Raw genomic sequence first — 18,135 nt, 5'->3', positions numbered from 1 at the left:
ATAGAGGTTGTTGTTGAACGGGGGATGATAACAATTGCATATAGCCAATGTTCGCTAACGGATCATTTGGAGTGTTTGGGGTGTTCGGGGTGGGTGGGTTATTTTGGTTTGGATCTATGGAGGAAAGTGTATTTTTTTAGTAAGAGTATCTGTGTTTGTGTTCAAAGTTTGGTGTGTGTTTGAAAGGTAAAAATATGTTGATATATATAGAGAATTGTTAGTAATTAATTAATTAATTAATTAATTTTTTTTTACAAACGGTCAATATAGCAAAGGTAAAAAATCACCACCCAATCAAATCTATCGTCTTCAGTCGTCCCCAGCTCCACGGAACAAGACACCCACCAGAAGGTGGGGCGGTGTTCACACGTGAAGGGGGCTGACACGTCAGCTCCCACGCGTCTTTTCCCCCACCACTCCTGATAGCCTAAAAGAAAACTCTTTTTGTGAAAACTCTACATTAGGCTAGGTTCAATACACATGATATCAATTCCAATTTGGATTGTTATTAGTGATTATTAATTTTACCACCCCCATATAAGTACCAATATTATGGATCTGTAGCAATATTATGAATCTAGATTTTGAAGAAACGACACATTTTGTTTTAACTCTACATTAGGCTAGGTTCGGTATACACGATATCAATATGGATTTCGATTGTTATTAATGATTGTTAATTTGACCACCAATATGAGTAGCAATATTATGCATTTAGATTTTAAAGAAACATCACATTTTGTGATAACTTTACATTAGGCTAGGTTGAGTACAAGTTTTTTAGGCCATGCTAAAAAAACCCCATTTGAGGGGTTTTTATTACTTGGTTTTCCACAGTATTTCAAAACTTTATGCAATGTCTAAAACTCGATGGAGTGGCCAATAATGTTTCTTTACCGTTCCAAACGGTCAAAATTTAAAAAAAAATTAGTAACACTATAAATACATTACCATATTAACCAAAATAACTCAAAAACACTTCATTTTTTACCATCTTCTTCATTCTAAAACATACAAATATGACATCCTCCAAAAATCTTACCAACCAAAAATCACCCACTAGAAAAATCATAACTTCAATACCTCACTCGATCAACCGGTTTATTCGTCCCATTTCTACCACTACGGGAGTATGCTTCCCTATTTTCTGCAACATATCCAACAACCACAACGCCCTACACAACCATTTCCACAAACACAACCACAATTTGACCCAGATTTTGATCCTTTTGATTTGGATTCTCAACCAGAGTTTGTTCCACAAACACAATCACAACCACAAACACCCATTTCTGAATCCGAACCAGAATTTGTGCCACAAAATCAGCCCACACAACCAGAAAATAAAAGAAAAGAGAAGGAGAAATATAAAATGTGGGAAGCTCAAGAGGTGTTAGTGTTAGCACAATCGATTTTGGATGTGCGTTAGAGCTAAGTTCCACAAACAAATGAACCTACAACCATATCGTTCAAAACATCAAATCTACACAAAATGGGGAAAGATAAACAAAGACGTCTTTCTATTTATGTTGGATTAGTGTCTAAGCCCGTAACTATATTTGGTATGTACTTGACCCGGTTGTGCATGGTCCTTTTGGGTTGCCTTCACCAAAGCAACATGACATGATGATTTACGGAGAGAGAGAGAGAGAGAGAGAGAGAGAGGTTATTATGGTTTATTAATATATTATATGAATAATATATTAAAAGAGAAATCATATAGTTTAATTAATATTGGTCAAGAATTAGTTAAGAATTAATTTTGTGGCTAAAAAAGATTAATTAAATAAGGGAGACTGAAACTGTCAATTATAAGATAATTGAGTTTGGGCTGTGAATCCTTATGGATATAAGGGGGACGAAATTTAGAGTAGAAGTCCACTCTAATTTCGTCCAAGGGCCTTATTATAGAAGGTTCTTGAAGCTGCTTAGGGTCTAAGTCGTCCAATTAGGGTTTTGACTGAAACCCTAGCAGCTCAGCTAATTAAGGGACCCCGGGGCTTCAGTTTCGGCTACACTGAGAAACCCTAGAGTTACTATAGCCGAAATTGTGCCTCCTCCTCCTCCTCCTCCTCTCTTCTACATCATATTCTTGCTTGTGGTGTTTGTAATCCATTGGAGGTATTACATTTGTGATACTAAGCTTCTTGAAAGTTAAAGATTCTAGCAACTAATAAAAGGTATCATCTAAACTTGTTTTTATTATAGATCTCATTTTCGTAGTATGCTAGATTAGGGTTTATAAGCTTTGGATAAATTTGCATGTACAATAGAGAAACCTAGATCCAAAGCTTTAGGGTTTTGCATGTGCACATAGGATATTCTTTTGCTAAAAACTCATCAATTGTATTAGAGCCTTGCTTGGTTTCTATTCTATTTGATGCATAGTGTATTTGTTCATTACTAAAAATCGATTTTTGTGCAATCTATTTGACAGACTCGTCGATCCCAATGAGGTACTCGACGAGTAGGATGAACTCGGCGAGTCCTGCAAGGGGCTCGGCGAGTCGAGCTGTCAGACAGACGGATTTTTGGGATTTTTGCTTATTTTGACTTAGGATAATTACCATAATTGTTTCTTGTTAATAAAATACAAATTTTATTGATTCCTTATGATTATATTTTTCAAAATAAAATATTTTTGTCATTTAATTAGATAATTATTAGCTTATATGATAAATCTTAATTATTTGAATTATTTGATCAATTATCTTGCATGTAATTGGACTAGGTCAAAATTAGATAACCACCAATTAAATGTTTAATTGTTTTATTTGAATTTTGATCTAGATAGTTTTGAAATGTTTCAAAACTTGCCCTCGAGTTTTGGAATTTAAAATTTTGATTAAAATTTTAATTTTAAAATAATTAAATTTCAAACCCTAGAATTTTACAAGTTTAAAATTCACCTTATACTATTATAATATTATAAGAATAATTATTATATATGTACAACTTAAATGCTAGTCTTACCGTTAGTAGGCCTCATTCACGAAGCCAGTCTATAAGGGGGTATAAGGTTATGGCCTATAAAATGGCCGTTTAATGGGTGTCCACTCTCACCCACCGTTTCCTTGATTTGTGGAGGGTCGTTAGCCGAACGGGTAGGATAAGGCAAATCGTTCCTCATTAAAAGTATAATGATTAATAAAGTAACTAAATGTTTTTATAAAATTCCCAATCTTAGTTACTTTAGGAAAAATGTGAATTTGATGATATTCCATGAAATTACACTCTGTACCCTTGCTGAGATGTTAATGGAGCGTGTGTGGTTAACCGACACAGTAATTTGGCGCTAAGCAAATGTGGCAAAGGGTGACTCGATGTTTGTCATAGGATCAATGGAGTGTGTGTGGTTAACCAGCAAATTGATTAGGTGACTATAACATTGGTGGCACCATATACATTTGCATGGTTACTCACACCTTGTTTTGTAATCGTAGGTATCCCAGTCACAAACTTGAGGGGCATATCAAGATTTAAACATGTCATTGAAAAGTTCAATGAATCTCAAAATATCTAGGAGTTTCAATACATTTAAAACCTAATTTTCCTTTTGTTTTTCATGGTAGAAATTAGTGAATCGTCATTCACTTACCTTCAAATTATTTGCTGTTTAGATTACGACATCCCTCTTCTAAATTGCAAATAATGTTGTCGGATCCTAGCCCTAATTTCTCAATTGGGTGTTTAATTGGGGATTCTTATCTAATCAACATTGTCTCTTTTCCTTTTCAGATGTCAAACTTGAACAACAACGCTTCCGGCTCAAACTCTTCCGGCTCATTTTCACTCATGAACTTGTGTGGGAGGGTGATCTTCGATGGAAACAATTTTAACGATTGGATACGCAACATAAGGATGGTCACCCGTTACGAGGACAAGGAGTATGTCCTCGACAAGGATCTAAAATAGGTGGATCTAAACATTGCTACTCCTGAGGAGATCATTGCCTTTGAGGCCCATGAGCATGATGCCACGAAAGTCCATTGCATCATGCTAGCGACCATGACTGCTGAACTCCAAAAGTCCTACGAGGACTTCTATCCCTACGAAATGCATCAGGATGTGCTGGAAAGGTACCACCAAAGTGCAAGGTAGGAGAGGTACGAGATCATCACTTTGATGATCACGAACAAGATGAGAGACGGAGAGTCTGTCATTGCTCATCTGCAGAAGATGCAAAGATATGTTGACCGCCTGCTGAAGTTAAATGTTAAATTCGATGAAGAGCTGGCGATTGATATCATCCTTCACTCCTTGCCACTGTGATTCAACTAGTTTCGCATGACCTACCACATGAACAAAGAGGAGGTCACGTTAAGCAAGCTTTAAGGCCTGTTGAGGACTGCTAAGAGCAACCTCAAGGACAAGTTCGTTGCATAAAATCCTACTCTTACTACTACCCTAGTCTTGGCTATTGGGCAAGGAAAGGGTAAGAGGAAGGCTCCCTTAAAGATCCTCCATAAGGGAAAGTCCCATGATGACACCTCTTCTAGTGGAACCAAGGTTGGTCCCGCTGCACCCACCTCAAACCCAAAGGATTCAGAGTGCTGTCACTGCCACGACAAAGGGCATTGGAAACGAAGCTGCCTGAAATATCTGCAAGATATCAAGGATGGAAAGACCAATCCGTCCTACGTAGGTATTTATACTATTCAATCTAATGATTCATCACATGCTATTTCTTAGGTTCTCGATACAGGGTGTGATTTTCACATTTGATCTGATTTGTAGGGCCCACGAAGAAATAGAGATGTGGAGCATGGGAAGATAAACTTGATCATGGGTAACAGAAGAGCGTCGCCTATCACTAATATTGGAGTTTACTCTTTAGTGCTTAGTAATGGATTAGGAATAGATTCGAATAACTGTCGTTATTCGCCAGAAAGGGCAAGAAACATCCTTTCTTTTCATGGTTTGTATAGACAAGGATTTAGATATTCATTTGATAATGAAAATGGTTCTATTAATGCTTATCTTAATGGTGTTTTCTATTTTGAAGCCTTTTCTTGTAATGGAATATATGAAACTATGATGGTTGTAGACAACTTAGGAAATGATGTATTGCATATCGAATCTTCCAATAGTTTGGACAAAGCATGCTTGTGGCATTGTCGTCTTAGACATGTCAACAAGAAACACATAGCCCAACTCCAAAAGGATGTAGTGTTGGAGTCATTCGACCTTAAGGACGATCACATGTTCGAGTCTTGTTTACTTGGAAAGATGACCAAGTCATCCTTCACTGGTACTTATGAAAGGGGGTGAGGGTTTATTGGATCTCATACACACCGATGTGTGTGAAACCTTTGAAAAGTTCAAAGTGTTTAAACAAGAAGTAGAGAATCAGTTAGGCAGGAAAATCAAGATGCTTTGATCCGATCGATGTGGAGAGTACCTTAGTCTTGAATTCCACGACTACCTCCAGGGGCGGAACACAAACAATAATGCTAGAGGGGCCGAAACTTAAACTTTCATACAAATTATATACATAAAATTAACCTACAATTACTTTATTCTCATTTTAATATAAAATACAAGAAAAAATTAACAAAAAATAAATAAAAATAATAATACATAATATATTGATCATAAAAAAAATTAAAAAAAAAAAACTAGTAGTTTGATAAAAATAAAAAACTAATGATCTATAATTTCTTTACAACTCCAAAGTTAACGTGTCTCTTTTATATTAAAATTTGGTCTATAAAATCCTTAAAATTAATTTAAGATCCGATCTATTTTTTTAAAGCTTGAAAATTAATGCTAGTCTATGAAATTTAATCTTTATTTTGAAGTCAAAAATTATTTGTGAATAACGTATTATTATTATTATTAGCTTGTACTACTATAATTCTACAACTCTGTAAATTTTTATATCTCTAGATGTGTAGATAACATTAAATTTTATTATTATTAATTTGTACTTCTGTAACTCTGATAGAGGCTACAACCTTACTGATACACAGCTAGATTACTTCTTCCAAAGTTTTTCCTATATTACTAAGTTTTGTCATATTATAGCGACTAAAAGAGAGATATAGAGGTAATGCATACCTCATTCCGAAGGTGAGAAGAACACGAACAACAGAAACAATACTTTAGTCAGCATTTCGCTCCAGCAACACGGTGAGGATAGAGGGCAAGAAGCAAGGTGGAGAAGAGACAACGAATCTGATGAGGAGACAGAAAAAGGCACGATAAGTTGCATTACGTTGGTCCGGTGGAAGAGTTGTGTTTTCAAATGTGGTAAGATCTAGCCTGAATATTCTGGTTTCAGTCAGATTAAAAGCTCCGGTGAGTTAACTGCATGGCGGCAGTGATAACATTTAGGGTTTTCTTTTTGTTTTGAAGATGGAAGTCGGTAATTGTGTTTTTTTGGTATTTGTACAGAGATATTACTTAGTTTTGAATGTTAATTTTGTGGTCGATATGATAAGATTCATTATTCCTAGTTAAATTAGATTTCCTTTGATAATATATTGTTTGAAATAGTTTTTGATTTGCTTAACATTCTTAACAAGACAACGATTGTTATGATTTTTTTTAATAATTAGAGAACATAATTATTTGTTTTTTCTAGATAAAAACTTGGAGGGGCCGATTAGTTTTGGATTTTCAAATAACTAGTATATCATTATTATTTTCATAAATTCTAATATTAACTGCTTAAAAAAGTTGGGGGGCCATGGCCTTCCCCAACCTCTTCTGTGTTCTGCCACTGACTACCTCAAGGAATGCGGAATCGTTTCGCAATTGACGCCACCTAGGACATTGCAAGAATGGTGTAGCTGAGAGGCGTAATCATACTTTACTAGACATGGTTTGTTCCATGATAAGTCGTGCTTCACTACCTATCTCATTCTGGGGGTATGCCCTAGAGACTGCCACCCATATCCTTAACTTAGTCCCTACAAAGAAGGTTGCCAAAACACCTCACGAGATGTGGACAGGGAAAGCTCCCTCGTTGGCACATATCAAGGTTTGGGGTAGCGAGACTTTCGTAAGACGAGAGACTCATGACAAGCTCGAACCTCGTAGTGAGCGGTGTATTTTCATCGGCTATCGTAGAAGTCCTTTGGATATCTCTTCTATAGACTTAGTGACAATGTTGTCTTCGTTGCGAGGAGAGGGGTTTTCCGAAAGCGAGAACTCATAAGCCAAGGGGGAAAAGTGGGAGGCATATCGATCTTGAAGAGCTTCAAGAATCGAATGATGAAGGAACTTCTAACACTGGCGCTCAATTTGAGGAGGAAACTCATGTTGAACCAATTGACAAGTCCTTACCTCTTAGACGTTCTAGTAGAGTTAGTGTTCTGCTTGTGCTATATGATTTTCATATAACAAGTGAAGGTGACATGTTTATTAGTGATAGTACACTAATAAATTTGGATGAACCTAACAGCTACAGGGAAGCCATGGTAGGCCCGGAGTCTGCAAAATAGAAAGAGGCTATCGACAGCGAGATTCAGTCCATGTATGACAACCAAGTTTGGAATTTGGTTGACAGTGTGCCAGGTCATAAGACGGTTGGGTGCAAATGGATCTTCAAGAAGAAGACCGAAATGGATGAGAAAGTACACACTTATAAGGTGTGATTGGTTGCGAAGGGATTTAATGAAATTCCCGAAGTTGACTATGATGAGACCTTCTCACCAGTTGCAAAGATAAAATGTATTAGGGTGATGTTATCCTTTGCTGCATTTCATGACTATGAAATATGGCAGTTGGATGTCAAGATCGCTTTCCTTAATGGGAAGTTGGCTGAAGATGTTTACATGTGTTAGCCAAAGGGTTTTGTCGATGCGAAGCATCCCAGTAGAGTGTGTAAGCTTGAGAAATCCATTTATGGATTGAAACAAGCGTCTCGCAGATGGAATCGTTGTTTCGATGAGAAAGTCCAACAGTTTGGTTTTCTGCGAAGCGAGGACGAGTCATGTGTATATGTTAAAGCTAGTGGGAGTATTGTTAGCTTCCTCGTATTGTATGTCGATGACATACTACTCATAAGAAACGACATCCCGACCCTGCAAGAAGTCAAGTCCTAGCTTGGGAAGTGTTTCGCTATGAAGGACCTTGAAGAAGCTGCATATATTCTGGGAATAAGGATAGTGAGAAACAGGAGTAAAAGACTAATAGGACTTAGTCGGAATACTTACTTGGACAAGGTACTAAAGCGTTTTAGTATGGAGAATTCCAAGAAAGGGGAGTTACCCATCCAAAGTAATGCCAAGTTGAGTAAGACTCAAAGTCTGAGTACCGAAGTCGAGATAGAAGAGACGAGTCGAGTACCTTATGCTTCCGCATTTGGCTCGATCATGTATGCTATGACTTGTACTCGCCCTGATGTGGCCTTCACTTTAAGCATGGTCAGCAGATATCAAGGGAACTCTGGCAGAGCACATTGGACCACAGTCAAGAATATTCTTATGTACCTTCGGAGGACCAAGGAATGGTTGTTGGATATAGTGTCTAAGTCCATAACTATATTTGGTATGTACTTGACCCAACCCGACATGGTCCATTTGGGTTGCACTTCACCTGAACAATTTATGGATAATCTTTTGAGAATAGTATAAGTTATGATTTATTAATATATTATAAGTTATAATATATTAATATAAGATCATATTATTTAATTAGTATTGATCTATAATTAATCTAGGATTAATTTAGAGATCAAAAGTATTACTAATTAAATATGGACTCTTATATTTATATAGTGTGGGCTAATGCTTATTTGGAATGGGGGAGGCTTGCATGGAAAGTCCATGGATACTCCATGGAGCTTTAACCCATGGATCTCATGGAAATGAAGAGACATGGGTATTAGGGTTTACATGGATGTAACCCTAATCCACCACACTATAGAAAGGAGGCTTTGGTTCTTGAAATCACACTAGTTGTGGTGAGTAAAGTAAGAGGGCCGATTTCAAGATAGTTGTGACTATTCTCTCAAGGTTCCAAAGTTTTTGGTGATTTGTTATTTCCATTTGAGGCATCCACACTATTGGTGCTAGACTCTAAAACTCCAAGCAAAAAACTACAACTACAAGGTAAGTAATTCTACTAGCTTTATTTGATTCAAGTTCCCCATGCCATGCTAGTTAGGATAAGAACCTTGGAAAAATAATTATTTGTATGTATCTTAGTCAGACATAGATCCAAGGTTTCTAGGGTTGCATGTACACCATAGGAGTGTTAGAATGCTCAAAACACATCGGTGGTATCAGAGTCTAGGCTTGTTTGTTTGATACTTGATGTAAAATATTGGAAAAAAGTCGATTATTTGCTGTCTGCCTGATGCACTCGCCGAGTCCATGGGGAGACTCACCGAGTTCATGTGTATCTTTATCCTACTCGCCGAGTAGGTTCGTCCACTCGACGAGTAGGAGCCTCAGAATGCAGATTTTCGACTTTTAGTGCTGGAAATGGAGTTGAAACATTACCCTAAATTGTTTTGGTGTTATAAAACTTGTTTTAGATGGTGTAATGTTTATACTAATCCATTTACAATGGCTATAATAAAAAAATTACAAGTTTATGAGTAATTTATGATTCTTGAAATGCTCATATTCATGTTCTTGAACTTATAAAGATTAGATGATCATAGGCATTGTTTGTAACCTACTTGGTAGTTTAATTCTTTATCATAACGTGTTTTAATGGAGTCCATAACTTGTCCTCAAGTTATGGAAAACCAAGAGTCACACTTGAATTAAAACCATTAAAATAACACAAGAGTTAGAAAAATGAAAAGTATTCATTTTAATACTCAATTAAATTCATAAGTTATAAGAAATGAAAAGTTTTGAAAGTTTACAAAACTTTCCCTCAAGTTTTGGAACAAGTAAAGTCGTGATTAAAACTTTAGTTCCAACCCTTAGAATTTTAAAAGTTAAAATTCAACCCTTATACTTTATAATATCATAAGTTAATAATATATATATATATATATATATATATATATATATATATATATATATATATATATATATATATATATATATATATATATATGTATAAGATCAAAGTCGTCTTACCGCTAGTACGCCTCATTCACAAAGCCAGTCTATAAGGGGGGTATAAGGTTGTTGTCTATACAAGGCAACTTAATGGGTGTCCACTCTTACCCGCCGCTTCCTTGATCGGAGGAGGGTCGTTATCCGAATGGTTAGGACAAGGACTTATAAATTCTCATTCAAAGTATAATGATAATACTAAAGTAACTAAACTTTATTGAATTCCCAATCTTAGTTATTTTAGGAAAATGTGAATAAAGTGCTAATCCATGAAATTACACTTTACACTTTGTTTAAGTCGTTACTGGAGCATGTGTGGTTAACCGGCACACTAACTTGAACTTAAGAAGGTAGGTAAAGGGTGACTTAATGTATATCATAGTATCGATGGAGTCTAACGACCCAATTTTAACACCCAAAATTTTTGTTTAAATTAAGTGGTTTGTAAAACATTTGTAGTAAAACATCATCTGATCATATCATTTTATAAAACATATCTCATGTCTGAAATCCCAAAACATGAATATAATAATAATGTCAGAATACAATCCAAAAACATCTCATAATGCGGAAAACCAATATGTGTGTATGATGTGCCGCTACCGCGTCAGCTCCTTCCCCTTCACTGAATAGGTACCTGAAACCAAAACTGAAAACTATAAGCACGAAGCTTAGTGAGTTCCACCATCATACCACATACCATACAATCATATCACATACATACTGCCAGGCATTTCTGGGGTGCCCGACCTACCCGATACGGCCATTCTGGGGTGCCGACCTACCCATGCGGCCATTCTCGGGTGCTGTCCTACCCGTGTCAAGCCATTCTGGGGCGCTGACCTACCCATGTGGAGCCATTCTGGGGTGCTAACTACCCTTCGGTCCTAACAACCGAACATCGGGGACAATTTCGCCCCTACTACTACTATCACATATATCATAGCATAATCTATTGTCAGACATATCTGGGGTGTCCGACTTACTCTTCGGTCCTAACAACCGAATCTCAGGGACTCTTCCCCCTCCTACTACCTCTATCTCATGTAACATATCATGCTAGCAGCTAAACATGTCATAACATACTGTTAGGCATATCTGGGGTGCCTAACCTACCCTTCGGTCCTAACAACCGAACTCTACCACTATCACATACCATATCACGCTAGCATGTAACAACACAGATGAGTATCACAAAGACAAACATCTAGCATACAATCCCTACTGGGGGGCCGGCATTGTGTTCGTAGACCCACCGCTACTGGAAGGTAACTCACCTCGTAGTAGCTGCAGAACTGTGCTGGAATCCTCTGACTGCTGCTGCTCCGAAAATCCTCCGGCTAAAATTCCCACAAAACACTTAGTCAGAAACTGGCATCTACTCTTATGGTAAAATGACCATTTTACCCCCTGACCAAGTCAAATTCAAAGTCAACATCAAGTTGACCTGACCCGCCGAGTTGGCTCGCTAACTCGCCGAGTCCCTATACTTCCATTAGACCTCATACTTGTCTCTACTCGTTGAGTTAGGCGATGAATCGACGAGTTTTCCTTCTAAATGAACATCGACTGAATCCTCATCCGACTCGCCGATTTGTATGAACAACTCGTTGAGTTCATCATCAACTGATACTCAGGTCCTATCCTTGACTCGTCGAGTTGTATGAACAACTCGTCGATCTCATCATCAATTGATTCTCAGGTCCTGCCCTTGACTCACCGAGTTGTATGAACAACTCGTCGAGTCCATCTTCATCCTTAAGAAGATTGCCTTGGACTCGCCGAGTCTGTTTATGCACTCGCCGAGTCCCATAAATTTTACAGAATAATGGCTTAGTCCAGAACGTTGGGTCACCACTTGGGACCCCCTTAAAACCTTTCCACACTCAACTCGGTCCTTATGACCCTCAACTGATATGGGACAGAACCTTGTACTTGCTGAGTTGGTCACAACTGCTAATTGAATCTTCACTTTCTGATGTAGAACACTTGATCAAAATGTAGATCTATGCTTCTACAGTCGATCTAGCACGTAAAGTTACATCCTTTACGTGCTTGCATGGGACTTTAAGCTCAAAAGGTCCTAAAACAAGCTCTCACAATGCATGGGGCCTTCCTTGAGTGCAAAAGCCACTTCTTTCTGCCTTGTAACCCCTCAAAGGACCTAGATCCGAAACATCAACCTCAAACCATGCTTGCAATCATGGTTGGTGACCAAAATGGCTTAGAAAAGCCCTAAAACACCACAAAATGGGATCTATCAAAAGAGCAAGCAAGGTATAGACTCTATACCTTCTGAAGTCAGCAAATGAAGCTCAAAACTAAATCCTTCTAGCCTCCTCTTGATCCTTCAAGCTTTTCCTTCCTTCCTTGGATCACAGAAGCACCAAAATCACTCCAAAAGCCTTAGATTGCGTCAATAATGGCTAGGGTTTGCTATGGGGGTCTTCTGGGAGCAAATGGGACTAGGGAGGCCGAGTTAAGGTATTTAAATAGGGTGTAAACCCTCAAATCAGGTTTTTTGCCCAAACAGGGTCTACTCGCCAAGTCCGGGACTCGACTCGCTGAGTCCACAACTTAACTTCGCGCCTCATCCCGCTTCTACTCGGCGAGTTGGTCCTTCAACTCGCCGAGTCCAAGACCAAATGCAAAATATTAAAAGATTTAATCAAAGGAACACGTACCAAGAACCAGGTGCTACAAATCTCCCACACTTATTTTAGACTTCGTCCTCGAAGTCTGCTGCTCAATCCTAAAACATCTCGGGGTAGTGCTCCATCATCTCATCCACCGGCTCCCAAGTCCACTCCGACCTCTTTCGGTGCTACCATTGCACCTTCACGAGTTCTACTCTTTTGTTCCTCAGATCCTTCGTCTTCCAGTCAAGGATCGCTACAGGCCGCTCGATGTAATTCAGGCTGCCATCAACCTGAATGTCCTCCAAGGGTACCACTGCTGAGTCGTCCACCATGCACTTTCGTAGCTGAGAAACATGGAAAGTGTTGTGTATTTGACTGAGTTCAGTAGGCAAATCTAGCCTATATGCCACCTTGCCCACCGGGGCTATAACCCTGAACGGTCCAATATACCTTGGGCCCAACTTGCCCCGCTTCTTGAATCGAATGACACCTTTCCAAGGCGACACCTTCAGGAGAACCATATCTCCGACCTGGAACTCCAGGTCAGATTGACGCTTATCGGCATAACTTTTCTGCCAACTCTGAGCAGTCTGAAGCCTGCTTCGGACCTGCTGAATCTTCTCTGTCGTCTTGAGCACTACTTCGGTGCTCCCCATGACCCTCTGGCCAACCTCGCCCCATCATATCGGGGTCCTGCACCTCCTCCCATATAACATCTTGAAGGGAGGACGGTCGATGCTCGGATGATAGCTATTATTATACGAGAACTCCACCAACGGAAGGTAGGTATCCCAGCTACCTCTAAAGTCTAAAACACATGCCCGCAACATGTTCTCCAGAGTCTGGATGGTCCGCTCGCTCTGGCCATCCGTCTGCAGGTGAAAGGCAGTGCTGAAATGCAGACGAGTACCCAACTCGTCGTGGAATTTCTTCCAAAACCTGGATGTGAACCACACATCCCTATCCGAAATCACTGAAACTGGCACTCCGTGCCGGGCCACCAGCTCTCTGATATAGATATCGGCCAATTTCTCGGCCGAGATGCTCTCCCAAATAGGGATAAAGTGGGCGCTCTTGGTCAATCAAGCCACGATAACCCATATCGAATCCACTCCCTACGTGGTCCTGAGAAGTTTGGTGATAAAATCCATCGTAATATCCTCCCATTTCCATAGCGGGATATCCAACGGCTGCATCTTGCCGTGAGGTCTCTAATGCTCGGCCTTGACCGTCCTGCATGTCAAGAACCGCTCCACATACCATGCCACATCCCGCTGCATGCAGGGCCACCAATAGTCCAGACGAAGATCCCTATCCATCTTCGTCACCCCGAGATGAATGGAGAATCGGGATTTGTGCGCCTCCTTCATCAAGATCTGGCGCACGCCTCCAAGGTATGGCACCCACACCCTACGGTGTAATGTCAATAATCCCCTACTGTCATAGTTGAAGGAGGAAACCTCACCCACTATGTGCTCACTCTTCCAATGTTCCTCCTTCATGGCCTCTTTCTAGGCCTCCCGAATCCGCTCCAATAGCGAAGTCACCACTGTCATCCGCATGCATATACCCCTAATCGGCGCCGCCTTGCGGCTAAGCCCATCGCCTACGACATTGGCCTTACCCGGGTGATAGAGGATCTCGCAATCATAATACTTTACCACATCCATCCACCGATGCTGCCTCATGTTTAGATTCGGTTGATCCATGAGGTACCTCAAAGTCTTATGGTCCGTGTAAATGGTAAAGCGAACCCCATAGAGGTAATGATGCCAAATCTTGAGGGCGAACACAACAGCCCCCAACTCCAAGTCATGCGTCGGGTAATTCGCCTCGTGAGGCTTCAGCTGCCTCAACGCGTAGGCGATGATATGCCCTCTCTGCATCAACACCACGCCCAAACCTAAGATGGACGCGTCGCAGTACACAAAATCCTCCATGCCCTCTGGCAGGGCTAAGATTGGAGCCTCGCAGAATCTTTGTCTCAGTGTCTCGAACGCCGCCTGCTGCTCAGGCCGCCAATGAAAGACCACGGCCTTCCTTGTTAGCCTGGTCAATGGTACGACTATCTTGGAGAAATCCTGGATGAATCTCCGATAATAGCCCACTAATCCCAGGAAACTCCGAATCTCAGATGGAGACTTCGGAACCTCCCATCTCATCACGGCCTCCACCTTGGCCGGGTCTACCGAAATCCCATTCTGGTTGATAAGGTGCCCAAGAAACTGTACCTCGCATAACCAAAACTCACATTTGGAGAACTTGGCATACAAGCTCTCCCTCCTCAAAGTCTCCAGCACCTCCCACAGGTGCTCCTCATGCTCCTCCCGCGTCTTGGAATAAACCAAGATATCATCAATAAACACTATCACTGACCGGTCTAACATCGGTCTACACACGCGGTTCATGAGGTCCATGAACGCGGCAGGAGCATTGGTGAGCCCGAAGGGCATCACCACAAACTCGTAGTGGCTATAACGCGTCCGAAATGCAGTCTTCTGCACATCCTCCTCTCTGACCCTCATATGATGATATCCTGAATGCAGATCAATCTTGGAGAACCAAGATGCTCCCTGTAGTTGGTCAAAGAGGTCATCAATCCTCGGGAGTGGGTAACGGTTCTTCACCATTACCTTATTTAGCTCCCTATAGTCTATACACATACGAAATGACCCGTCCTTCTTCTTCACAAACAGAATCGGGGCTCCCCAAGGCGAACTACTTGGCCTAATAAATCCCTTGTCTAGCAGCTCCTGCAGCCGCATAGGCAACTCCTGCATCTCGGGAGGAGCCAACCGATAGGGTGCCTTGGTTATCGGAGCCGCACCAGGGACTAGGTCGATCTTGAATTCCACCTGGCATTCCGGAGGTATCCCAGGCAGCTACTCGGGGAATACGTCTGCGAACTCTCGTACTACGGGCACCTCGCCCACCGTCGCTCTACCTGCCTCCCGGGTATCCATAATGTACGCGACATAACCTGCGCAACCCTGCTCGAGGTAACGCCTAGACCTCGTTGCTAAACATAGGACTGGTCCTCGTTGGGGCCTCTCTCCCTTAATCACCAGCTCTCCCCTACTTAGGGTCCTGATCCGCACCAACTGCTGCGCGCAGTCGATCACTGCCCCATTGGGGTTTAGCCAATCCATACCGATAATAACTTTGTTCCCCCACAAAGGTATGGGAACTAGATCCACCAGATAATGCTCCTCAAATAACCTCAGCACACAATCTCGGAACACTGTTGATGCTCGCACCGAACGGTCATCTACAATCTCTACGTCTAGAGGGCAATCCAACATGCCTGAAGACTCGGAAAATCTCTTGTTGAGCGCAAGAGAAACAAACGATCGGGTAGCACCCGAATCAAACAATACCTGAACTGGGATACCGTTCACATGGAACGATCCTAAACAGAACACATACATAACATATCAAAATCACAACAGCATATCATAACAACATAAATAAGAAGTCATACCCATCACCACATCGGGTGCAGCGCGTGCCTCCTCGGTAGTCAACTAGAATGCCTGGCTCCTCACCACTGGAGCCTCTAACTTTCCCTGCCGGCCATCAGTGATCCGTAGGGTCGCTGGAGCTGGCGCCTTCAATGGCGCTGATGCTGCTGTCAACTGGGGGCAATTGGCCTTCTTGTGGCCCCTTTGGTTGTAGTAGAAACACAACAACTCATACGTCTAAATAACCGGTGCAGGGACAATATAATCCCTTCTGAAATGCCCCGTCTTTCCATACTTGTAGCTGCCCGATGATCCCAGTCTACATGCCCCTCATGTGGCCTGCCGCATTTCCTGTAGCAGCCTGGTCCTGACTGGCCTTTCGGCCTACCATCTGATCCCTTGGGCTTCTTCCCCAAAGCCCCAATCGACTGCCCCTCCTCTACTTTCCTCTTCCGGACATGCTCCAGATCGATCTTCCTCTCCCTCGCCCTGGTAATCATGGACTACAGGGTAGGGCAAGCTAAAAAGCTGAAATGCTCCCGGATGTCAGCCCGTAGCATGTCATGGTAGCGGGTCCTCCTCATATCCTCATCCCCCGCATACTGGGGCACTAACAACGCCTTTTCCCGAAACTTGGAGGTGATCTCTGCCGCAGTCTCTGTCGTCTGCCTCATATCTAAAAACTCTCTGGCCAGGTGCTGAAGCTCGACAGCCGGTGCAAACTCTGCCCTGAACCTGGTCACAATCTCCGACCAGGTCATAGCCTCAACAGCTGAGGCTCCCAATGAGTCACCGACGGACTCCCACCAATCTCTAGCTCGGTCTCGTAAACATCCTACTGCATATCTCACCTTCGACCCCTCGGGGCAGAAGCTGTCAGCTGTGCGGACTCAATGTCCGCACTCCATCTTCTAGCAGCAATGGGGTCCTTCGCCCCATGGAAATCCGGCGCACCACTGCCCCTGAAGTCCTTAAAGGACAGTGTGCAAGATCCTGACTGGCCAGATGCCATGTCACTCCTGAACGCCCTGAGGCGGTCCTCCATCAACTCAACTATCCCTTCCTTGATCGACCAGAAGATGATGGGGGTTAACTCAAGGATGCCTCTGGTGATCTCTGACGCGATGAACTCGCGTAGCCTCTCATCTACTGGCTCGGAACCTGATCCCGAACCCGATCCCTCTCCAAAACTGCCAACTGCTAGCCTCTGACGTAGTACCAGCATTCTGCAATACATACAAGCAACTATTAGTGATACTGGTACCTCTAAAGGGATCACATCTATTACAAGTTCCCCGGTCTTGTCTTAGCCTTCCTCAATTCAGGTACAGATCCTCTGCTTTCAGTAGTACGGGCCCATACTACCTTCCACATCTATCCGTACCTTCCTTAAGGACTGCCTTGACTCCACCAGATCCCTTTTACCACTGCTGATCTCTACTACTCTTATCCTAGGCTTACCCTAGGAAACCTTTCACTCCACCCAACCCAGTCCTTAGCTGCTGAAGGTCTCTTTGTAATGCCAATTAGCCATTACATGAATACAATCACATGCAACGAGGCTCGGATAATCCTTCGAGTAAGGGACTCATCCTTACAATGGTTAGGACTCAAACAAGAGCTGTGCAATAGGGTCAAATCCAACACTCTGAGGTTATTCAACCCTGATCACATGTGACTTTAACGTACTCACCTAACAGCTAACTCCCATCACTCAAAGCCCACATAGCACAAAGCAAACAACATTCGAACAAAAAGGGAACAATCTCAAGCAACTTTATCCTCATATCAGGAACTGAACTAGCATACAATGCTATGCTCATACTATCAGGAATAACCTGGATAGGCTATCCTACTGCTGTCTACTCAATTCTAGCATCCAACTCTCATAAATTGAAGCACATAAAGCAGGCACATAAGGCATCACTCCAAGATCCTTAGTCCTATTCTAGCATGTTGTTCTACTGAAACTGATAAACGTAACATAAACTTGTATGGGTACTTTGGGGA

The sequence above is a fragment of the Lactuca sativa genome, chromosome 6, assembly GCF_002870075.4.
Source record: "Lactuca sativa cultivar Salinas chromosome 6, Lsat_Salinas_v11, whole genome shotgun sequence".
NCBI classification, from domain to species: domain Eukaryota; kingdom Viridiplantae; phylum Streptophyta; class Magnoliopsida; order Asterales; family Asteraceae; genus Lactuca; species Lactuca sativa.
This window is presented reverse-complemented; position numbering follows the sequence as displayed.